The 24781-nt window shown below is 33.8% G+C and overlaps 1 protein-coding gene and 19 non-coding genes across 22 annotated transcripts in view; 8 read left to right on the forward strand and 12 right to left on the reverse strand.

The window, feature by feature from the left end:
• The window catches only part of LOC140432397 (FERM and PDZ domain-containing protein 2-like), a 778164-nt gene that overhangs the window by 367201 nt on the left and 386182 nt on the right, over positions 1 to 24781 (forward strand). The window lies entirely within an intron of this gene.
• On the forward strand, positions 4788 to 4859 carry TRNAQ-UUG (transfer RNA glutamine (anticodon UUG)). The gene has a single exon. It is a non-coding gene; the product is annotated as a tRNA-Gln (tRNA).
• On the reverse strand, positions 5005 to 5076 carry TRNAQ-UUG (transfer RNA glutamine (anticodon UUG)). Its single transcript has one exon. It is a non-coding gene; the product is annotated as a tRNA-Gln (tRNA).
• TRNAQ-UUG (transfer RNA glutamine (anticodon UUG)) lies at positions 5313 to 5384 on the reverse strand. Its single transcript has one exon. It is a non-coding gene; the product is annotated as a tRNA-Gln (tRNA).
• Positions 5587 to 5658, reverse strand: TRNAQ-CUG (transfer RNA glutamine (anticodon CUG)). Its single transcript has one exon. It is a non-coding gene; the product is annotated as a tRNA-Gln (tRNA).
• Positions 6469 to 6540, forward strand: TRNAQ-CUG (transfer RNA glutamine (anticodon CUG)). Its single transcript has one exon. It is a non-coding gene; the product is annotated as a tRNA-Gln (tRNA).
• Positions 8924 to 8995, forward strand: TRNAQ-CUG (transfer RNA glutamine (anticodon CUG)). Its single transcript has one exon. It is a non-coding gene; the product is annotated as a tRNA-Gln (tRNA).
• On the forward strand, positions 9210 to 9281 carry TRNAQ-UUG (transfer RNA glutamine (anticodon UUG)). Its single transcript has one exon. It is a non-coding gene; the product is annotated as a tRNA-Gln (tRNA).
• On the forward strand, positions 9517 to 9588 carry TRNAQ-UUG (transfer RNA glutamine (anticodon UUG)). The gene has a single exon. It is a non-coding gene; the product is annotated as a tRNA-Gln (tRNA).
• TRNAL-AAG (transfer RNA leucine (anticodon AAG)) lies at positions 10946 to 11027 on the reverse strand. Its single transcript has one exon. It is a non-coding gene; the product is annotated as a tRNA-Leu (tRNA).
• TRNAV-AAC (transfer RNA valine (anticodon AAC)) lies at positions 11133 to 11205 on the reverse strand. The gene has a single exon. It is a non-coding gene; the product is annotated as a tRNA-Val (tRNA).
• TRNAL-AAG (transfer RNA leucine (anticodon AAG)) lies at positions 12601 to 12682 on the reverse strand. Its single transcript has one exon. It is a non-coding gene; the product is annotated as a tRNA-Leu (tRNA).
• On the reverse strand, positions 12794 to 12866 carry TRNAV-AAC (transfer RNA valine (anticodon AAC)). The gene has a single exon. It is a non-coding gene; the product is annotated as a tRNA-Val (tRNA).
• TRNAL-AAG (transfer RNA leucine (anticodon AAG)) lies at positions 16385 to 16466 on the reverse strand. Its single transcript has one exon. It is a non-coding gene; the product is annotated as a tRNA-Leu (tRNA).
• On the reverse strand, positions 16538 to 16610 carry TRNAV-AAC (transfer RNA valine (anticodon AAC)). Its single transcript has one exon. It is a non-coding gene; the product is annotated as a tRNA-Val (tRNA).
• Positions 17599 to 17671, reverse strand: TRNAV-AAC (transfer RNA valine (anticodon AAC)). Its single transcript has one exon. It is a non-coding gene; the product is annotated as a tRNA-Val (tRNA).
• On the forward strand, positions 18578 to 18649 carry TRNAQ-UUG (transfer RNA glutamine (anticodon UUG)). Its single transcript has one exon. It is a non-coding gene; the product is annotated as a tRNA-Gln (tRNA).
• On the forward strand, positions 18900 to 18971 carry TRNAQ-UUG (transfer RNA glutamine (anticodon UUG)). The gene has a single exon. It is a non-coding gene; the product is annotated as a tRNA-Gln (tRNA).
• TRNAQ-CUG (transfer RNA glutamine (anticodon CUG)) lies at positions 22041 to 22112 on the reverse strand. The gene has a single exon. It is a non-coding gene; the product is annotated as a tRNA-Gln (tRNA).
• TRNAQ-UUG (transfer RNA glutamine (anticodon UUG)) lies at positions 22181 to 22252 on the reverse strand. The gene has a single exon. It is a non-coding gene; the product is annotated as a tRNA-Gln (tRNA).

Consider the following 24781-nt stretch of genomic DNA (forward strand, 5'->3'; position numbering starts at 1 on the left):
AAAGTTCAGTGCAAGGAGAGGAAGAATTGGAAAAGTGTCACGACAGCAGCATAGAAACACAGCAAGGTATAAATAACATAGAGGAATAATCCACCTCACCCAAAAAAATTATTGTAGTATGCCCTAGAAAGAATAAATATTTTAAATTATGTCTGAAAGTTAGACCTCTTATTACATCTTTCAAAGTCACCGTTCAACCTTCTAATAACTAAAGCTCGGATTTATAGGCAACAAAAATTGAAGAAAAAGGCGCCTATATAGGCAAAGATTTTTATTAAAAAAGGCAGGAATATTAACAATTAGGCAAAATATATGCAATAAAGGAATATAACTTATTATTTATTGTACAAAGTGAATTAACGTAATATTAACTTAAGGCAGGTATATGTACACATCATAATCATAACATTAGTATAAATAAACTAGTAACTAAATAACTGTAAATTAATAATTAAACATTGTAACCACTTAAAATTTTATCATTAATAGAAACAACTAAATGTTTTTCAATATTTTCGGTCTTAAAACTATGTCTTCGATCACTTAAAATTAATTTGTATATTGAAAACGAACGTTCGACATCGACAGATGTAATTGGAGCATATTTCAGAGCGGATAATAAATTTGGCATAATTTGAAATTCCTCGGAAAATGTCCCAGTCAAAACTTTAGCAACATTAGATAAAAACGAAAAACCTTCATTCTTGTCGAAAACATATTTTATTTTTTTTTTAAATTAATTGACCGTTACTTCCAGGTGCCGATTAAATTTTCGTCTTTAAATTATCTATTAATTTTACTGACTCACATAAATTTTTCTCTTGTTTTTCTAATAAGGTAATTGTGGTAACTATTAATTTATAATTGTCATTGATATAAGCGAGTTCCTGTTTCAATTTGGGATTTTTTAATATTTTTTTTGCTCCTCGAATGGCTTCGGAAATATCATCATCAAATTCTGATATAACTAATTCTATTTCATTGCAGTGTTCAAAGTAAAAAAAACTGCTTCGAGCCAGGTTCCCCACCTGGTAATTACTGGTTTAGGTGGCAAAGGGACACCGGGAAGTCTTTATTTATATATTTGCACCCTCAACGGAGCCTTTACAAAAACTTTTTTCATAAAATTTATAAAATTATTTACCAACGGAAACAGATTTCTTACTTCTTCAGCAATTCTATTTACCCCGTGGGCTACACAAGTGCAATGAATTAAATTAGGATAAAAAATCTTTAAATTAACAGCAGCTTTTAACATATATTCCGCAGCATCTGAAAGCATTAAAACTATTTTATTCACTGGTATAGCGTTGGGTAAAAAGAGGTTTCTTAAACTATCTTGTATAAATCGACTTATTGTTAAAATGTTTGTTTTTTCCAATTCTTTAACGGCAACTAAATAAGGTTTTCTCGCAAAATTTTCGTTCAAAATTTCAATCATTAAATTATCTATATACCTGCCGCATACATCTGTCGTTTCATCCACGATAATATACAAAAAATTGCTCTCTAACTCCCGCTTAATTTTTGAAATACATTCCACAGTATGTTTTCTCAATGTACTCTCGTCTGGTAAGGATTTATTATGATATTTTTCGAAAAAGCATTTAAAACTAGGGTTATTAACTTTATGTAGAGGAATGTTGGATGCAATCATCATCTGGCATACATCAAATTTAAATGCGTCTTCCTCCTTTTTTTTTGAACTGCTTAAACTATCCCGCAGAGATATTTGGGCTAACTTAGAGGAATTTAATTTTTCCAAATTACGTTTATGAAGTTGGGTTTCACAATGCTGGTCAATAAAGTACTTTTTTCTACTTGAAATCTGAGAATTAAAAAAAAATAATTAGAATTCTAAAACCGCTTTAGAATTTACAAAATGCTCCATCTCCTTCTAGAGAAAGTTCCGAATAAGGTGCGATCCGATCCATAGCCTTAATTTAGATGTCATCTTTTCACACAAATGTCTAAAACGTGTTCTTTGCTTTTCGGTATACGCAACAAAACTAAACTAGGATATAGCAATTTGTGACTAAACTCTGATACAGTAACCGACTGTACAACTGATAATAAACTAATAAAGCTTAGAGATTTCCAAATAGTTAACCCTCAAGTCTCGATCAGGTACATTTTCCTAGAAATCTGTTATATAAACAAACCATTGATATTTTATTATTGACCCAAAATTTTATTATAGAATGGTTTAGTAATAGAATAATATCATGGGTAGTACCATGAAATTTTAAAAAAGGCACAAATAGGCGGAATTAACGAAAAAAGGCAAAAGGTGCAAAAAACAATTATAATAGGCAAAATAGGCAAAAAAGGCATTTTGCCTATAATCCGAGCTTTACTAATAAAAACTTACTTTCTGACGAAGATGGTTTTCTGATGACTTACTGATTGTGGCCGTTGAAACCCAATTAGGTTAGGCTATCAATCAATCCAAGTTTTAACTTTGTTTAGGCTATTGCCTCCTTAAGGAAGGAGTACTACTTTTTTTTTCTGTGGAGCGAGAAGGTGTGGTCAACGTAAGAATGAATGCGTGTGGAGTTATAGAGGTGAAGTGCTAAAAAGCTGGGGTGCAGAAGGTGACGTATTGTGATAAGGAGCGCACAAGAGGAATTATTGGTAAGCAAAACAAGCCAAAGAGAGGTACTTCGAGGTGTTATCAGCCATACTAGGAACGGCTCTTAATTAGCGTTTTTGGCTTGCCGTTGGTAGCTGCGATATTTTATGGGGATTGATTATAATATATCAAAATACTCATCAGGAAGTTCGTTTCCAGTGTTATGTAGAAGTTTTGCTGGAGGGAATGGAACTTTTCTTTTAGGAATCCTGGTGAGTATTTGCCCTCGGCGATTGCAAGGAGTTTTTAGTATTTGCTTGGCTCGGTTGTTCGAGCCTACTATAGTGCGAAGGACATACCTCCTGCTGAGGGATAGGATTCTGTCCTTAATTGGTGTTACATTGGCTACTTGATGTATGAGTGCTGACGGGTAGTCTCTGCTATTCCTCGTGCTGAATCTTAAAATTTTTCTTTCAGTGGCCATGATGGTGGTCCTTTGGCGAGTGTTAAGTGATGCGTAGATGCATGCCTTGTATTCGATTATCGGTCTTATGTAGGTTTTATAGGTGTGCAATAGTGTGTTATTTGACGTATTGCCTATTTTACCGGACAGCGCTACCAGGTGTCTAGACCTCTTTCTTACCCTGTCTAGGGTGTTTTGTATGTCAGTTTTCCAGTTAAGAGTCCTGCTGAAATGAACTCCCCAATAGGAAACCGAATTTCTGAGAATAAGGTCTTCTTCTCCTAGCAGGGTTATGGGCAGACCATGGACATCACGGCAGTGGGGAGATTTGAATAGTATTAGTTGGGTTTTGGTGGCGTTAATAGTCACTTTCCATCTATTGCACCACCTAATAACTCGGTCTAGGCAGTTTTGAGCTCTTTCGAATACAGAATATCTGGGCCACATAATGAGAGGAGAAAAGTACTCTCTGCTTAGACTCATAATCCAAGGAAAAATCTCGGGAAAGAGAAATGTGGGACGTAGGAGGATTTCCTGGTTGCGAAATTTAAGGTTTGTTCAATACAGTTGTTCAGAGCTGCAGCCAACAAAGTAAAGATTGCTGTGATGGTAGCCAACCTCCGATAGGAGACGGTACTGCAATAAGAAGAATACAGACATTTGTCCACGAACTCTATGTGGCCCTGATGTGAGGAGCGCAGTGTCGTCAGCGTACAGAAGTAGGGATTCCGATCTATACTGAGGGCGGGGGATACTGTTGTAGACTTTGTATAGTGTTGGAGCAAGAATTGAGACCTAGGGTACTCCAGCTTGTGGAGTGAATGGTGAGGATAAAGTGTTGCCAACTTTGATCCGGATAGTCCGATTGGACAGATAGGAATTTATTAGTTTAACGAAAGATGTGGGCAGTCCAGTAAGGTGGAGTTTTTCGATCAGGCCGTGTGCCAGACGTGGTAGAATGCCTTCTGAACGTCTAGGAATATGACTATGACGTGTTTTCTTTCGTTAATTGATTGTGAATTGACTCCTCTTATATCGTATCTGGGCTGTAATATCCCAGAGTGCGTTTGCTCTCTGGGGCATTGCTTACATTGCAATATGTTACAAATGTTAAAAGTAATATAGTTTTCATGGCAACAAAGATTTAAGTTAAAATTAAAATATTTTTCACCTGTAACATGGATACCTTGGTATATATACTATGGGTGCATATATGTGTTTTATGTGAAATTTTAGTTAATGACATCAAACCTATAGTTAATGACTCAGCTCTAGCCCCTATGGCATGTTCTCAGTTGATCCACGTGTGCCTATTTAATTAAAATCATATACCTCCATATGTCGTTCTTTGTAAGCCGTTGTAACGCACCGTCTCTAGGGGATGAGACAACTTTTGTATCCAATCGCTTCATGTGCGTAGTGGTACTCATTTTAAAGAAGAACCCTTTTGCGGAAAAGAGTCCGCTCTTCCCCGCAAAATATCAGACTGATACGGCAGTCAGTTTTACAATTTACTTCACTAGTTTTTAAAAATCTGAGTTTTGTATTTATCTTAGAAGTGCATGAGGTTATATTTTAATGCATATTTTAATATGATAATAATAGACAAAACTTTGGTTTTATCTTTTACTCTTGTATAGTACATACTATTTTGTAATGGATTTCTATTTTGAAATTCTACATATTTGACAAAATATAATTACAGACCGGTCCTGGATGAGATAACCGCTACTTTTCAAGCAAAAAATAGAAGGTTCCATGGTGTAATGGTTAGCACTCTGGACTTTGAATCCAGCGATCCGAGTTCAAATCTCGGTGGGACCTCGATATTTTTTGTTTTTTTTTCGTTTCTTATGTAAATACTACTGGGATAACTTTAATAAACTTTAAATAAAAATTTTAAATATATATAAATTATTGTTACTTATCATTTTAGTAAAATAATAAAAAAAATTGAAAAAAGGTTCTGAGGTCCCACCGAGATTTGAACTCGGATCGCTGGATTCAAAGTCCAGAGTGCTAACCATTACACCATGGAACCTATGGAAATAATTGTTTCTGGAAACTTGATTTTACGGGTATTATTAAGTCAATAGATTATAATATTGTTTTTAAAAATTTTCTTTGCAACACTCCCATTGGCAAGTCGCGTATTTACGATTATAATAATATTCTAGGATATATCCATATGTTAAGTGCTTTTAAACGGCGTGACCGTATAAATTCTTGTGCTTAAAGTCAAAATTTCTATACAGAAAGACATAAAAAAAAAATCTGAGGTCCCACCGAGATTTGAACTCGGATCGCTGGATTCAAAGTCCAGAGTGCTAACCATTACACCATGGAACCTATGGAAAAGCCTATACGTCTAATGTAATTGTTCGACAGAGTTATTTTTGTAAGAAAAAATTATTTAGAAGTTTCGCCAAGATTTTTAAACCAGGATAGCTGGATTCAAAGTCTATAGTGTTAACCATTACACCATGTAACCGATAAATATATTAATATTTCAAATAATTTTACTTAACTATTTTAAAAAAAAGATCTTCTGAGGTCCCACCGAGATTTGAACTCGGATCGCTGGATTCAGAGTCCAGAGTGCTAACCATTACACCATGGAACCGATGGAAATTATAATATATCTGAGAATTTCGTTCCGTAGGTATCGTTTAATACTAGAAAATTTGTAAAACCTTATATCTTTAATATTTTTGTTCCATAAAGATACTTTTTATGAAGAAAAACGAGTTTAGAGTCATAGTCAAATCAAGGGGAAGATCAAATATGTTCTCTGAGATTTGGTACAACTGTTTAATAGAGAAAATGTTTTTACTTGCGTCATCTATGAACTAGTTACATAAATCTTACGTTTTTCTTTCGTATTTATTCAAGTGAAGAACACCGATAATTTTTTAAAAAGATCGAACTGACTGTCTGGAAATAAAAATAATAAAAGGAAAAACATATTGTACAGTGAAGAGTATCTTAAATATGGCATTACATTTATTTTTAATAGCCACAGTGCTTTATATCGGAGAAGTTTTGTTAAAAAAATCTCCCTTAGCCTCAGCCCTCAGCTGTCAAAACTACTTCGGCATTTAAATAACAAATATAGAATTATTTGAAAGAAAGGTAAGGTATGTTCACAATCAATAAGCGATGTTTTCATTATCAACCACTACAAATGAAAAGGCATTACTAGTAGGCTATATGTATAATAATATAATAGAAGTACAGGTGGCAATAAATACACAATTTTGTATTTTATCTAGCGCCTTTAAAGTTCATTTTTGAAGTTTATAAAAATTTTTGTAAAATATGAATTATATAAAGTTTGCATAAATTTATTTTAATTTAAATTCGAAAATTCTATTAATTTATCGTAATCAAGAGCTCAGGTAGATAAAATACGTTTGTGACCGCAATTCTCAACGGTTCCATGGTGTAATGGTTAGCACTCTGGACTCTGAATCCAGCGATCCGAGTTCAAATCTCGGTGGGACCTGAAACTTTTTTATTTTTATTTTAACAAAAAATTATTGTATTTATTATTATACCTTTATTATTTTACTACAAAAATTTTCAATCCTTAAATCATTTGAAATCGGAGTAATCTACACTTCAAATTTATGTTCTCATTTGTTGTTTAATGTTTATGTATTTTATGTGCTTATAGGATGGGATATAGGTCACTTGTCAAATTTTTTCATCATATTTAATACTTTCTGGGTGGATAATAATCCAGCTGGATGTAATTAAATTCGATAACCGTAATATTTATTCTGTACGAATGACCAAACCAGATTAACTGTGTCTATTATTTCATCGTTTACTGTGTGTTTTACTTCCATGTTTTTTTCTGATTCTTATAATTATTCAATTAAGGACATAATCCTGACCCTCAGTAGGAGGTATGTCCTTCGCACTATAGCAGGCTCGAACAACCGAGTTAAACAAATACTGAAAACTACTTGCAATCGCCGAGGGCAAATACTCACCAGGATTCCTAAAACAAAAGTTCCATTTCTTCCAGCAAAACTTCGACATAACATTGGAAACGAACTTCCTGATGAGTATTTTGATATATTAGAATCAATCCCCATAAAATATCGCAGCTAACAACTGCAAGCCAAAAACGCTAATTAAGAGCTGTTCCTAGTATGGCTGGTAACACCTGGAAGTAACTGCCTTTGGGTTGTTTCGCTTACCAATAATTCCTCTTGTGTTCTCCTTATCACAATACGCCACCTTCGGAACTCCAGCTTTCTAGCACTCCAACTCTATAACTCCACGCGCATATAACCCTTACGTTTACCACACCCCCCGCTCCACAAAAAGAAAAGGAGCACCCCTTCCTTGAAGAGACAGAAGCCTAAACAAGGTAAAAACATGGATTGACTGATTGTTGATTTTTATAGTTGTCACCCTTGACTTGCCTGCTACTCTTCTCCAGAAATCCATTTCTGTTAATTGTAGCATTTTTATAATTTTTTTTAGACTGAGCCATACTTCTGAACTGTATGTGATTATTTTTTTTACAGTTATGTGATATATCCTGGTTTTGTTTTGTTTGCTTATATTTTTAGTCCAAAATATGCCGTTCAATAGGGATAATACTTTTTCTCCTTGAATATTTCCCTAATAAAAACTAAAAAAGGTTACTCGAGGAAGAAGAAGAAGATGTAGTATAAGGTTTCTTTGTTGTCCTTCTTTAAACGTATACTCTTTTTTTCGTATTCTTTTACAAGTGTTCTTGTCATATGGTCCAGGCGCCCATACTCTTGTACTGTTATTACTTGGTTGTCTGCAAAACTGTGTATACAGTGGGTAGTTATTAAGTTGAAGTCCAATATCTCTGCATTTTTTTTCATTGTTCTAATGTTTGTTCTAAAAATATTTTAAACAGTGTGGGTCATAAGTCATCATCCTCATACTGGCTTTACAACCCTGTGTTAGTCCTGACCTTCTCAAGAATTTTTTCCAAGTCGGCCCTATCTATCGCCTTCCTCCGCTTGTATTCACACACCTCTCATTTATTTATTGATGTTATAAAGGAACCTTGTTCTGGGTCTTAATCTTCTTCTCTGCCCAATGGGTTTATCGAGGAGAGTTTTTCTATCTGGGTCATTTTGTTGCCTCAGCATTACATGCCCTACCCATCTCAGACGTCCTATCTTAATATATTTATGGTATCTGTTTCCTAGTATCTTCTTTAAAGTTGGAAGTTGTATCTCCTTCTCCAGACTCCATTGTCATTAATCGCTACGCCTTAGTACTTTTCTTTCGAAACATCCTAACATGTTTTTAGTATTTTTTGAGATTTCAGGTCTTTGAACCGTATTTTAGGACTGGGCGGATTATTGTTTTGTATCACAAAGTGTACAAAGTTTTACCTTTGTATTTTAAATTGGCTGTGTAAATTATGCAGGTTATCTCTGCGGTAGTGTTTTTTTAGTGTTGACCAGCGCTCACAGGTATACAAATTCGTTAACTGCTTCAATAACGTCTTTGTCTAAACATTTCTCTCCAATTTACAGAGTCGTAGGCTGCCTTGTAGTTTATAAATATGTGATAAGTATCTGTAATGCCATTATATGCAATTTTCCAATATTTTTTTCTAAAATTCGTTTCTGGGTTGCAATCTGATGAATTGTCGATTTACTACCTGAAATGAACCTTGTATTTTCCTATTTTTATATAATCTCGAAAAGAAGGAAATGCGTATATCGTAGGCATTCGTAAACACACAAGGAGAGTCCGATAAGAATAATAAATAAAATTACATACAGGAATCAATAATTCGACTTTAAAATTTTATGGCGATTTTATTTATTCGACAGTTTATGGCGAAAAATTATTATTCGTTATCTTCTGATGCCGAAGTCATCGGTTCCATGGTGTAATGGTTAGCACTCTGGACTCTGAATCCAGCGATCCGAGTTCAAATCTCGGTGGGACCTGAATTATTTTAAATTTCTTCATGGTAAAATTGTTAATATACATACATAAAAAAATCCACTGCAATAACAATATAGGTTCCATGGTGTAATGGTTAGGACTCTGGACTTTAAATTAAGCGATCTGAGTTGAAATCACGGTGGCACCTCATAAAAATTTTCTTTTATCAAACGACACCTACGGAACGAAATTTTCAGAAATATTATTATGTCCATCGGTTCCATGGTGTAATGGTTAGCACTCTGGACTTTGAATCCAGCGATCCGAGTTCAAATCTCGGTGGGACCTCAAAAATTTTACTTTTTCGATGGATTTCTGCATAAAAACTTTAAGTCTACGTACAAGAATAGTTGATGAGCCTTGTAAAATCATTTAATAAATGGATATATCGTAGAATAATGTCATAATCGTAAGTTCACGAAATTAAAATGAGAATGTGTAAACAAAATAGCGAAGATCAATTTTGTATTGAAACCTTAATGACCAGGTAAATCGAAAACTCTAGAAATTTTGTTTTTCCATAGGTTCCATGGTGTAATGGTTAGCACTCTGGACTTTGAATCCAGCGATCCGAGTTCAAATCTCGGTGGGACCTCTGAAATTTTTGTTTTTAGTTTTGTGCTAGAGATATTAAAATTTTCTTCTATATAAAAAATAATTTTTAACCCGGGCAGTGTCAATTTTTATTCTTTAATTCATCTTAAAGATGTTTCACCTGTTAAAAATGTTGGCCGATTGTTTTGTAATTTATTGTCAAAAATACAGGATATTTTCATGTTTTTTTATTTGTCCTTATTTTGTTGCGCTGCAATACTTATATGTTTTGCTTGTTTGATTTTTTGTTATTTAGAAAATACAGCCGCATCCACCATAACGGTTATTAGCGGCGGCTACTTTCTTCTTAAAGTGCCTATCCGTTCCGGATGTTGGCGATCATCACGGCTATCATCGCGGCTACAGAATTCCTAAATTAAACTTTATAAAGCATTCCTATACATTTTAAAAAATTTACAATATTATGTACTGAAAAATTGTGCCCAATAAAGTACTTATATATACTGTAATATATACTGTTGGGTATGTTAAATGCTACAGGATAATTAGCAAAACTAGGGTATACAATAATTAAAAAATGGTTAACGTTAACTTGTACATTACATGTTTCACACATAGGTGATCCTTTTACACATTAAATATGAATGAGTAACGGTAAATACAAAAACGTTTTAAAAAGACAAGTAAAAATAAATATGTACTATCAGAAAGGGTTGTATTATTATTTTTTAAATAATCTCAATGAAAATCTTTTGATGGACAAGTATAAAAAGTAATTTTGTCCCAAAGAATACCAGAATGGTTGATGACCAATCAATTCGATAGCTTTTCACAATTTTCAGAAAACTTCTCATAAAAAATGATGCCCTATTTACCATTCAATAATTAAATATACTATGGTATTATAATGTTATGGTGGCATTTTATGTGCATGTGTTTCGCCCTTTTTTAGTTAATATACTACAAAAGCATTTTTATGAGATATAATTTTTTTCAGTCTTTCTCATCTTCATTGTTTATTTAGTATCTGGTTTATATACAAGCTACGCTAGATGAATATAATACTGTCTTATGATTAATTTCCATTCAAGAATAGGTAAACAGATCAAAGTAACAGATTACCTAAGAGTGGACTCGTTTTCTTGAACTAAGTCTAGATTTTTGATCAATAATATTCTTGTTTCCAATTAATTTTTTATTCCTAACATTGCTTCACGTCTCATTCCGTTAGTCTTTCTTTTCTTATTTTGATCAGGTTTTCTTGCCGTTGCGTTGTTTGGTATTATCTTTACATTAAATAAAGCATCGCTTTATCTTATTTGTATGTAGTATAAAAAAATATTCCATATTCTTACAATTCATAGAAGTGGGATACGTTATAGATAGCAAAAAATAGTTGGCAGCGGTGGGATTCGAACCCACGCCTCCGAAGAGACTGGTGCCTTAAACCAGCGCCTTAGACCGCTCGGCCACGCTACCTCGTCTAAAGAGATAAAATAATATACTCGACACAACAATAAGTCTTGGGTGACATTCAAAGTTTATTAGCTAAATTTTATTTATAATTTTGAAAACAAAAAACACTGTTTCCGCCCGGGATCGAACCGGGGACCTTCCGCGTGTTAGGCGGATGTGATAACCACTACACCACGGAAACTTGTACAACTAAGTCTACTGAACTAATCCGTCGGTCGGCCTATGCCATAATAATAGTTTGTAATATTAAAACCACAAGCTAATAGTAACTCTAAACAACCACATTTATATTAATTAAAACTACTGGATTTAGTATGGCAGCTTTCAGATAAGTACTTATAGTATTGGTTGAGATCCACTCATTGTATTTCTTCGTTGAATATACTCAACAGGAATAGTTCTTTCAATATTTTCCAATATTTATTTATCGTTTGGTTTTTACAGAAACCACGCAATACATATGTAATACAGTTAAAATCGTTTATAGCGACATCGATTAGAAAAACATACCCGTTATAATGACTAAAATCAAAGTTCCCGGCTGAATGCTATATACTACATTTAACTAATATCTTCGGATAATTATATCTATTAGAACGACCAGCTCGACTGTAATTTATACAATTTGAATAGGTAACAGTATCTATCCATTGGCTATTAAAATTGCAAAATTAAACAAAAACTTTTTGTATTATTCTAATAAAAGTTATTTTGTTTGTTTCTAATAATTACAAAGTCTTTTTAATTATTAGAAACAAACCATGTACATGCGGAAGACTCAAAGCCCGCTTCTCACGTCTATTCAGTCAGTTTGTTACTTATTTGTATACAAGATGCACCAAAATTATTTATACTTGGTAAATTAATATGGTGTATTGTATCACACTCGACAGTTTTAACCATTTGGAACGAGAAAGAAAAAGTTCAAACCCTTTATCACAGCAAATTTTTGAAATTCAAACCAGTCAGAATACGAAGATTGAGAAAGATTTTAATCGGATTCAACGTTACAGCGCTCTGCACGGTATTGTCGGGAAAATGAGTGGTGTAGAAGAATGAATGACGCAAAAAGTGGCGTACATTATACGAAGACTACAGACCAGTTGAAATTTTTAACGCAGACTAAATCGGATTTTTTTACAATATGATACCTGACAGAACTTAAAAGTTTAAAGGAGAGAATTTTCTGGAGGAAAAATGTCCAAAACGAGACTATGGCTGCAGCCAATATGATAGGATCCTGTATTGTCTTATGCTTAATTTTGGTACAGAAACAGAGCAACAGATCACAGAAACATATTTCATTAGTTTGGAATCATCTTGAACTAAGTCTAGACTCTTATGCCTGGTTAATTTTTCCTTTCAGAAATTAGCTTTTTTTTAATTATCGGTTCAAGTTATTTTAAGTTTTTCTTGGTTTCAAACATGTTCTTCTTAGTATCCATGTATGTCTTGTTTTTTTTTTCATACTAAATGAAGCGTCGCGGTATTTCTATATTTGTATCTAATATAAAAACAAATTTCATATGTTTAATGTTTACACAACTGGGCAAATTTATAGATGACACAAAACAGATGGCAGCGGTGGGATTCGAACCCACGCCTCCAAAGAGACTGGTGCCTTAAACCAGCGCCTTAGACCGCTCGGCCACGCTACCTTATCCTTATAATAAAAATGATATTCTGGACGCAATATTGTCTACTGGATGACCAAAATATATTCAGTTTTATGTATAATGCGGTTATGATATGTTGAAAACAAAAAAGTGTGTTTCCGCCCGGGATCGAACCGGGGACCTTCCGCGTGTTAGGCGGATGTGATAACCACTACACCACGGAAACTTGAACAATGGATTCTACTGGTCTAATCCGCCGCCATATTACATTAAAATCTGCGATCTTTTAAAACCTCAAGCTAACAGCAAAGAATATAGACGCATATGCGTCTATATTCTCTGCTAACAGTAACCTTATGTAATCCAGTAACCAATGTGTAACCTTTTTTATTTTGATCTAAGCTAGAAAGGTCACCAATTGATATAGTGCGACCGGCAGCTAGATGGTTGGGGGAGAGTGAGTCGTGGGATCGGAACTAGCGTTTGAAATTGGTATTTGGTTCAATTTCAACGAATATTAACCCATTAGTGCCTAGAGTTACATATATGTAACGCAGGACAAGATTTCATTTATCCATTGTAAATTTTTTTTGTAGAACTACTAACGAACATATGGCGGCACGGTTCACACGGCAGACATTACTGTTCGCGCCCACACATGTTTTGCTTAGTTTAGTTAACGTACTTGATGCTAACAAAGTGTCAAATTTATACTATTATTTTTTACAAAATGGAACCTATTATTCAATTCGAGTAAGTGCACTAAAATTGTATTTAGAATAATTACTATAACAATTTTTTTAGATTTGGTTAGTAATTTAGTCACATATTCATGTAATTTAGAAACAATTTCATACTTTTAAATATTGGGTGATTTATGCTGATCAAAAATTAAGTATTACATATATGTAACGCTAGGCTTTTATGTGCACGTAATCGTCCATATGTGCACGTAATCGTCCATTTATTTTAATTATTGATTTATTTATAAATAAAATCTGTAGTTATTATTTTTAATTTTTTCAAAAAATCTAAAGCTTTACTTCTTTATAGGCGAGGATTTACTTTACAAGAGGCCCTTGACATGTCATTTGTTGATAACATAGACGACATTTTTATAGAACCTCCAGAGGCAGCCGAACTGACTGACGAGGATTCTGGGAATGAAGACGGTGGTTCTATCGATAACTTGACTGGGTCTCAACTTTGTTCAAATGTAGAGGGTCTTCTTCTTTGTGTGCCGTGCTTGTATTCAAGCGTTGGTTATCGTCATATTGACAAGCTGATGCAATGATTCTCGGTCGGCAGCTAGATGAAACAGTTCCTCGACCGTTCGACCTCTCCATTGTCTAATGTTACGCAGCCAGGACAGTTGTTTTCTTCCGACCCAACGTTTTCCTTCGATTTTGCCCTGAATGATTAACCGGAGTAAGCAATATTTAGGTCCTCTCATTATATGACCGAAGTATTGGACCTTTTTCATTTTGATGATGTTGATCAATGCTCGCTCTTTGTGCACGGTTCGTTAGATATGTGTGCTGTCCACGGGATTCTGAGCATGCGACGGTAACACCATAACTTAAACGCTCAAATGTAGAGGTTAGGCTAGTGTAAACAGAAATACTAACATCCGATGTACACGAACTGGACCAAGCAACATTTCAAATGCGATTGCCTCAAAAAATTTATTTGAGAGAAAATATTACTTGGGTAGATGGATACCTCGTTATTTCGGAGTCGCGAACATTTCCTAAATTTGGTTATGAACACTTAAAAGTAAATACTTGTATCAACATGTTCGAAGAATTTATTGATTCAGAGATGGTTGAACTATTGGTAAATGAGACAAGAAATTATGCCTTGTTCAAAAATCAGCCATATTCTAAATTAAGAGCTGATGATATTAGATGCTTTATAGCAATACTGATTGTAAGTGGTTACGACTCAAATCCAGGTACAGAGTATTTCTAGGATTCTGGAGCAGATTTAAGAAATGCGGCAGTCTATAATGCTATGAGACGAGATAGATACAAACTAATCCTTTAGTTTATCCACTATGCCGACAACACAAAATTAGACAAACGTGACAAGCTATACAAACTGCGATCTTTAATAAATCTATTACAGTAAAAATGTGTTAAAAATTTTGTTCCTGTCTCTAATCTCGATTATGACCAATCAATGATTAAGTACTTCGGTAAACACTTCGGTAAAATCGTCTTCCAATGAGTAGTATGAACATTTATTTTGTAAATCCGCTGCTCCACTAATATCCATGGTTAAAGATATACCTCATTCCGAATATCTCTATCTTTTTTTGTTAACAACCTGTTTACAAGTATTACGTTGTTTAATTTTTTGCGTGAAAAATGATACCACATCACTTGTACATTTCGTGAAGATGGAATTCCACTTCCATGTCCCCTTGTCTTGAAAAAAACCCATGAAAAACTTAGAACGAGATTCTTATACTTCATCTATTGATAAAGACCATGGGGTTACTTTTGTAAAATTTAAAGATAACAATGTAGCAGCTGTAGCATCTACAAGTTTTGGTGTCAATCCGCTTGGTCAGGTAAAGAGATATAGTAAAAAGGAACAAAAATACATCAACATATCCAGACCAGACTTAATTGGGAAGTATAATAATTCCATGGAAGAAACAGATTTAATGGACCAAAACATATCATGTTATAGAATTGGTATCCGATCCCGAAAATGGTGGTGGTGTATATTTAGCTTTCTCTTAGATGCAGCAATTAATATTGCCTGTATATTATTTAAAAAAGTCACGATGACCAATTACCACAACTAGCTTTCCAACGAAATATAGCCCAGTATTATGTTCAAAAATTTCAAAACCCATCAAAAGGAGCCGGAAGACCAGCTTCGTCTAAATTTAGTAACTCCAATAACAGAATTTTAGATCATCTTAGATATGATGGTTAAGATCATTATTTGTTAGTGTATGTTTCAAATAATAAAAGAAGACGGTGTGCTGGTGACAATTCTTCTTCAAGTACAAGAACAATGTGTGCAACATTTGATGCACTCTTATGTTTGGACTGTAATTATATATTAGACAAAAAATAATAAAACAATTTAGTTTTAATTATATTATGTCAAATTTGTTCACAGTAGTGCCTAGCGTTACATATATGTAACACCGTTTTTTGACTTCAATTCAATAAAGTTTTTTATTATACCGTAAAATTTATTATATTTAAGTTATTCAACAGGTCATTTTATTTCATTCAATCGAAAACTTGGTAAAAATTAAATTCAGGCACTAATGGGAAAATTACAAATAAAAATACAACAGTTAAACAGACTTTTATAATTCTCCAACATACAATGGTCAGTAAAGATGTGGTTACCGCTAATTAAATATCCAACAAATCAAAAAACATCATAGTATTGATGTAGTTTCTTATGTCACGCGTACTACATCGATGGCTTAAAGGACAAATATTGTATGTCAAAAATTGAGGTTTTCAGCAATACCAATTTGAAAGTTTGCGTTAACCTTGACAAACCGTACATCTTTTAAAAGTAATTCAATTACAGTATCTCAATATCTCAATATCATTGTGTTATTTTATTTAAATTTTGAATTGGAATTTAGCTATGCCCAGAATAGCGAAGACCGGCCTTAAGAAGATATCAATAGCAATTTTGTGTTGGTATTATACGGTCCATACAGAACAGTTAAACAGAGTACACAAAGTAGTACATAAAAACAGTTGGCAGCGGTGGGATTCGAACCCACGCCTCCGAAGAGACTGGTGCCTTAAACCAGCGCCTTAGACCGCTCGGCCACGCTACCTTGCTCCTGTAGGTACAATAGTTTTTTTGTTGTACACACTGGAATAACTAGAAATTAAAAAAAAAATTGTATGTTTCCGCCCGGGATCGAACCGGGGACCTTCCGCGTGTTAGGCGGATGTGATAACCACTACACCACGGAAACTTGTTCAATATATTATACTGTACTAATCGACCGGCGCGGCGTGTTCCATTGTGATACATAATTTGTATCCCAAAAAAATTTACAAATTATCAAATTAGTACAAAAGTAATTTTTGAATTAATCGAAATCTTCAAAGGAACTTATAGAAGACGACCATATCACACTTTAAAATACTTCACGATAAAAATATACAAAGAACATTACTCTCTTTCTACTTTTTTTTTGTATACAAGAATTTGCACGTTGTATTTGCAACAGATATTATGTAAGAGAGCTTTCTTACATATCTCGGATTTGCAACAATCTCACGCTGTGTTTGAAGGACGGTCGGTTTGAGTGTCCTGTTCATCTTAGCTGATCTAATTGAAAATATAATTTTAAGTATGTGAGGCTCCCTGCGTATTTAGAAATATACTTTCATATTAGAAAACAAAAAAGAAAATTCTAAAAAGTTCTCCAACTATAGGACAATCACTCCAGAATTTATGCTAGAATTTAAGGAGAAATTAGTGATACGCAATTTGGTTTCCCTAATAATCTTGGCACAAGAGCGGCACTATTCAGCGTGGAATTATTGGTTTTGAGGTGTAGAGATTCCAATCATCTTCTGTACATGTGCTTTATAGCCTTTGAGAAAACATTCGAGAAGGTAAGACATGGAACATGGATGGAAATTCTTAAACAAATAGGGATAGTCGACAAAGACTTAAGAAATATACCAACTCTATACTATCACCAGTAAGAAAATGTCAGAATTGGTCTAGATAATTCTCCGTGGGGTTAATCTGTACTTCGAGCCTATTCTCAAACAGGCACTTGCCAGGGTTGATGTCGGAATCACGGTTAACGGAATTAAGATCAGTGATCTGATATATGCGGATGATACAGTGTTGCTTGCGATTTCTGCTGAAGAACTACCATTATTAATTGACAGTGTTCTGGAAAATGCGAAAAATACAGCTTATGTATGTATAGAAAACAAAAACTTTGTTTCCGCCCGGGATCGAACCGGGGACCTTCCGCGTGTTAGGCGGATGTGATAACCACTACACCACGGAAACTTGTACAATGGATTCTAATGGACTAGTCAGCCGGTATTCTATTATAATTTAATAATTGCATAGTAAAAATCACAATCTTACCATATGTACCATGTTGTTTTTTCTACAATTCCTTTGTAATTCTTCTGGAATAAGTGGCAAATCCTGTAAAATAATATCCTTGATTTATCCAAGGATATTTGTACTGCGTAATTTTTATACAATATATGAAGTCACAATTACAGTACAAGACTGTAATTGTGATTTCGCAGATAATACGGATTTTATATACTAGTATTTGGACTATATTATAAACGTTTACCGGGAACCTTCTGCGTGTTAGGCGAATGTGATAACAATTTCACCATGGAGACTTGAATTCATAAGTTTTTATTTTAACCAGTCTCTTTTCAGTCTAGAGTAGTGTAGTGGTTGCCGTGGTATCGTGCATGGTCTGCGCCATTAAACTTTTGTCTCTGGTTATTTTTATTACCTCATTATTTTCTACCTTGCGTTGAACGATGTGTTTTTCCATATTGCCGGAGAGTTTCTTACTCTTTGTTCTACAGTCGGTCTATGGAATTCGCAAGCATTCACTTCATTCACTTCAGCAGAACATTTCAGTGGCCAATAATAGTTGACCAATCTCATTTTTTTGGGTTTTTGAAATATTGCGTTCTTTCCATATTTTCGTCACCTTTCCCAGAGCAATTCTAGCTAGATTGTATGATATTTAACCAGTATTAAAAATAAATAAAAGTGATATATGCGGAACGAAGATTTCATCGGTTTCATAGGGTAGTCGTTAGCACTTTAGATTTTGAGTATAGCAATCTGAATTCAAACCTCGCTGATACCTCATAAAAATTTTATTTTATCAAAGGATATCTGCGGAACGAAATTTTTAGAAATATTATAATTTCCATCGGTTCCATGGTGTAATGGTTAGCACTCTGGACTTTGAATCCAGCGATCCGAGTTCAAATCTCGGTGGGACCTCAAAAATTTTACTTTTTCGATGGATTTCTGCATAAAGTTTAAGTTTATGAACAAGGCTCTTTGGTCAGCCCTTTAAAAGCATTTAATAAGTAGATACATATTACATACGTATACATATAATATTATGATTATCGTAAGTGCACAAATTGAAAAAGATAATGTACTAAAGACCAGAGAGTGAAGATTAATTCTTTATTGGCACCTTAATGACCATATAAATCCAAAATTCTAGAAATTTAGTTTTTCCATAGGTTCCATGGTGTAATGGTTAGCACTCTGGACTTTGAATCCAGCGATCCGAGTTCAAATCTCGGTGGGACCTCAGAATTTTTTGTTTTCAGTTTTGTGTTAGAGATTTTAAAATTTGCATCTATATTACTAAAATAATTTATAACTCGTACCACGTACACGTTTATTCTTTGATTTATCTTAAAAACATTATTAAAGCTAATAAATTACATAAATCTAGATGTTTTGGCAGGATTATTCAATAAAATGTATATAACAAGAATCATTTTCGGGAAATGTAAAAATTGACTTTTATATGACTACCTAAGAAAGTGAATTCAAATTAATTTAATACTAGAAACAGTTTATCTCATGTTATACAAAATAATATCCCATAGGATGTTATAAATTTTTGCAATAAATGGTAAGACTAGAATGGCTTCATGCGGTCCTAAGATCCCATAAAAGTGCGAAACGACCATGTTGGTTTCATATGGCACTCAACGTGTTTGGAATATACTAAAACTGTGTTGATTGTTGTGATGAAGTGAAACGCAGTTGGGCTTCCTTAACGGTTTACACACCTAAGAATCACTATTTGCTTTTACTGTTCGTATTTCTACTGTATTCAAATATAGATTCAAAAATCTATTACAATTGAAGATCAATCAAACAGTAAAAGCTGAGCATACAGTATCCAAAGAAATCTAAATTATGAGTGGTGAAGGGCGTAGAATAAGAACGTATATTGTCAACTCTATTATTGAACGTTTACGCTGATGAAATCGTACTGGAAGTTATTAAATCAGAAATAGCAGTAGTAATAGGTAATGGGCATTTAATTAATAGTATTGGGTATTTTTCTTTTTTCTTTTTATTAGGTATCTTTATTTTTATATTGGGTATTTTTTTTGTAACTACGCCTGCAGTTTTGTTGGGTGGATCGAGTAGCTCGACAGAACTGTTGTTGGTCCCAAGCCCAAATAAAGGAAGAGGGGGTCTACAACCAGGTTAGCACCCTACTGATAGATACTGAACAATACAAATACAGTTTTGAAAACAGTAGAGGACAAAGATCTATGATAGACAATATTATGTCGAATAGAGGGTTATAGCCCTCTCAAATCTTGGATGTAAGAGCACTAACATTGGTAACTAACATCTTTTAATGTAATCCGTCTTCTGTATAATGAGAAGTTACCCTAAATATTATAAAAACTATATATAACATCTACCAAAACAACAAAATGGAAATCAGAATAGATGGATAACTTACAGAACCTATAGAAATAGGCAGCGGAATACGACAAGGGGATTTATTGAGCCCCATGCTCTTCAATTTGATCATGGATGAAATCATCAAGAGCATTAAGAAAGGAAGAGGATACAGAATGGGAAACAAGAAAAGAAAAATACTCTGTTACGCAGACCACCCAATATTGATAACTCAAGATGAAGATAGTCTGCAAAGACTGATCCACAGATTTAAGATGAGAGCAAAAGAATTTAATATGACAGTCTCATCCCAGAAAACTAAAACATTAGTAGTCAGCAAAGAACCAACCAGAGGTAAAACAGAAATTAATGGCATCAGTATTGAACAAGTAATGGAAATAAAATACCTGGGAATAACACTGTCTAGCTATGGAGACCTGGACAAAGAAGTGAGAGATCAAGTACAAAAAGCAAATAGACTGGCAGAATCCCTTAATAACACTATATGATGAAACAGACACATTAACACTGAGATGAAGTCAAGAATTTATAGAGCCAGTGTAAGACCAATAATGACATATGCCTCAGAAACAAGAGCCGACACAGCTACAACGCAAAGGCTACTGAAAACGGCAGAGATGAGAGTACTAAGAAGAATTACAGGAAATACGCTGAGAGATCAAAAGACAAGTAAAGACATTAGAAGAAACTGTAACGTACAGTGTATAAATGAATGGACACAAAATAGAAAAATTAAATAAAATAACCACATAAGCAGAATGGAGGACACCCGTGTCATCAAAATAGAAAGAGATAAGTCACGAATCGAAGAAGTATCAGACGACCGCGGAAAAGATGGAGTGACAACCTTCCATAGAGGTATTAATCCGCCAATGAACAAGCAGAATTGCTTATAAAGAGGAAGAATAAGAAGAAAAAAGGGTATTTGATAATAACGTAATAATAGTAGATAATTTAGAAAATCTATTTAGAATAATGAATAAAATATTAAGGTGAAGTGACTACTACAGTTCCGAGATAAAAGTTATAATTAAGTAGCATCTTAATAAAATAAAAAAGGTTCTTTGTAGTGAAGAGATTTGTTATTAGCCATATAATTTCATTGATTGAATTCTACATCTCGCATCTTAATGGAGTTAAATCTATGAAAGATTTAACTCCATTGAGATGTGGACGCATAGAATGATTGAGATCTCATGGGTGGACCATAGAAGGTGGATGCATAGAAGGATTGAGATCTCATGGGTAGATCACGTTACGAATGTTGAAGTGTTCGTGTTATGTGAGTTCAAATCTCGGTGAGACCCTAGAAAAATTTTTGTTTTACTAATGATGGTGATTTCTACATATGCGTTTCATCATAGAAGGTGGATGCATAGAAGAATTGAGATCTCATGGGTAGATCACGTTACAAATGTTGAAGTGTTCTTTTTATGTGAGTTCAAATCTCGGTGAGACCCTAAAAAATGTTTGTTTTACTGATGATAGTGATTTCTATATATGCATTTCGAATTCAATTACCTGGAATAAGTAATTACTACACTGTATTACATAGTAAATAAATAATACACTAATCATAGACTTTTTATTCCGAAAACGTTTTGTGATGTAGCCCGAAAGGGTTATATATGATTTTTAAATAAAACTTTTGTGATTCATGGTATACAAACAACTACAGGAATTTTATTTTCGCTGTGGATTTCAATATAAGACGCCGGTAACCAGTAAGAACGCAATAAGAAAGTATGGCATATAGCAAATTGGTACCGTTGGTAACGCAACTGCTTCTTCCTTCCTGCGTCTAAAAATATCTACTTCCGGTCTTTTTTTAAAATATTTTACTGATTTTTAGAATGACAACTATATCGTAATGTTTACATTTTTACTCTTGTAAGATTTGTTTGGTAAGTTTTTCATAAAAAAAATAAGGTCCCACCGAGATTTGAACTCGGATCGCTGGATTCAGAGTCCAGAGTGCTAACCATTACACCATGGAACCAATGAACATTATAATATTTCTGAGAACTTCGTTCCGCGGGTATCGTTTGATAAAAGAAAAGTCTTATGAGGTCCCACCGAGATTTGAACTCGGATCGCTGGATTCAAAGTCCAGAGTGCTAACCATTACACCATGGAACCGATACAAAATTTCATATTTCTAAAAATTTCGTTTCACAATGACAGTTTTTAATTAAAAAAAAAATTGTTTAGAGATCCTACCGAGATTTGAACTTGGGTCGCTGGATTCAGAGATCAGAGTGCTAACCATTACACCATGAGACGGATAGAAATCGTTTTGTTTCCAATATTTTTTTTCTATACTTATAGTTTGGCAAAAGAAAATTCTTCTGAGGTCTGAGATAGAAATCTCAGACCTCATAACTTTAGAACAAGAATACCAGACACAATTGTGGCTTACTATGAGATCTATGAATAAAGATAAGAGGAAAGAAATAAACAATAATTAATAATAGAAATAAATTAAAAACTAAAACGGATAATATATTAAAAATATGGAAGGATTCTCACCCTATTATCGTTTTCTTAATACTGGGAATCGTGATTTCCTCCAATACTTCTTAACAAATGTTTTCCATTGGCCTCTATCGTCAGCTACTCTAAGGGCATCCTAGAATGAGTGGCCCGCCTAATTCTGAATGTGATGGGACCAGCTAGTTGGTGACAGTCATCTTGGTCTTCTCCCTGGAACGTTTCAAGAAACAATTAATCTCTCGAAATTATCTTCACCTCTGCAAAGAACAAGTGACCAAATAACTGTAGACATATTGTGGAAATTTTTTTTTGTTGTCAAGTTGGTTAAAATTGGAAACGTTTGTCAAATGATCTGTTTCGGCTATACGCAGCATTCTTTTTCAACACCACAACTCACTACAAAGGCATAATTTTTTTGCGTTTTTTTGCGTGAATAGGCCAAGTTTCTGCCCTGTATAGAAATATTGAGAATACAAGTGCATTCTTCAATTCTATATGTAAAAAATTAATTTTTTTATATATTATACCTTGGTCAAAAAATTTTAACTTTCACGTTTGACTTAATTAAAGTGGTTATACTTTTTAGGATAGCACTGATGATGGAATAGTTATTCTAAGAGATGTAGCTCGATAGGATTTTTTTATTATTATACCTTTTTTAAAGGACCTTTTTACTAATTTTTTTGCGATACATGGTATACAGCCAACTACAGGAATTTAGTTTCATTGTGAATTCTATCTGTCTTTCCAAACTTTTATTAGGGGATTAATCGCAATTTTTGCCATACCAATTCGTCTCCTAACTTCTGACAGGCAGTTGCCATCATTAGTTATACTAGATCCAAGCTGTCTAGTATCTGGTATTCCTGCAAGTGTTTATTTACACAGCTAAATAGTTTTGAAAATGTCTATCACTATTATTTTCGTCTTATTTTTATTAATTTTAAGACCAACTTTTATGCTTTCCAACTCAACTCTTCTTATGAGATTTAGCATTTCTTGTTCATTTGCTCCTATAAATTTGGTATTATCAGGAAATCTTAAATTGTAATCTACCTATCCTTCTAAATCCATCCTCACGAGATGTTCACCATAAATATTGAATAAGTCAGGTGATAAAACGTCTCCTTGACTAACCCCTCTCTCTGCTCTGAATTGGCTTGAGAACCCTCTTATCTAGTCATACTTTTGCCATATTGGAGCGATACAGATTTTTATTCAGTGTGACCAGGTGTATTGGTGCACCCATTTCTATTAAAATGGACTAACGATTACCTACTATGAAATGAAAGGATTACTACGAAATAAATTTAAGGATAACAAATTAAACTTATCAAACATAATATCAAAAGAAAGCATGGATGAAGAAGACTAAGACCCTGAAGAGATGACATAAGAAGACATAATGGAAGAAGTAGAAGATGCTGTAAAAATAATTAAAACAGGAAATATGTTAGATATATTCTGGATAGAACCAGAAATGTTAAAGTGTTTGGGAGAGGATAGAAAAGGATAGCTGGTGGAATCATATCGCAGGTATTGTAAACTAGACAGATTCTAGTGGAATAGGAAAATAACCTGGTTACCTCCATACCTAATAAGGAAGACCTATGTCATTGTGATAACTAAAGAGTCTATATTAATCTGCGCTGACAATTAAAGTTTACACAAGAGCAGTGGAATAAAAACTCAAGGAAGGACAAGTTGCTTTTATGAAAGAAAATAAAAGATTATAACATACATATAATTCAAAATATTATGGAAAGGAAAGTAGCAACGGGAGAAGAGTTATATCTAAATATCATATACTTCAGAGCGGCTTCTGATACAGTACACAGAACAACTAAAGATACAGGTCTAACAAATCTGAAAAAGTACCAAGAGTACTACGAGAAATTATATTTGTATATATAGCGATAACAAGCGTTTTAGGCCCATTGCTGGATGAATAATTTAAATCGTTTTCTGTTGTTAGCTGTCAACTTCTAATTTTTGATTCCTATCTCTCTGACATATTTCGTCACTACTTCTCTCCATTTCTTTCTTGATCTTTCTCTAGTTTTTTTCCCCTTAGGTGCTCTTCAACCAATATTCTTTAATTGTCTATTACCTTGCATTTTTTCTAAATGTCCGAGCTATTCTAGTCTACGTTTTTTCACAACTTTTATTATTGGA

The sequence above is a fragment of the Diabrotica undecimpunctata genome, chromosome 1 (assembly GCF_040954645.1).
Source record: "Diabrotica undecimpunctata isolate CICGRU chromosome 1, icDiaUnde3, whole genome shotgun sequence".
In the NCBI taxonomy this organism is placed as follows: domain Eukaryota; kingdom Metazoa; phylum Arthropoda; class Insecta; order Coleoptera; family Chrysomelidae; genus Diabrotica; species Diabrotica undecimpunctata.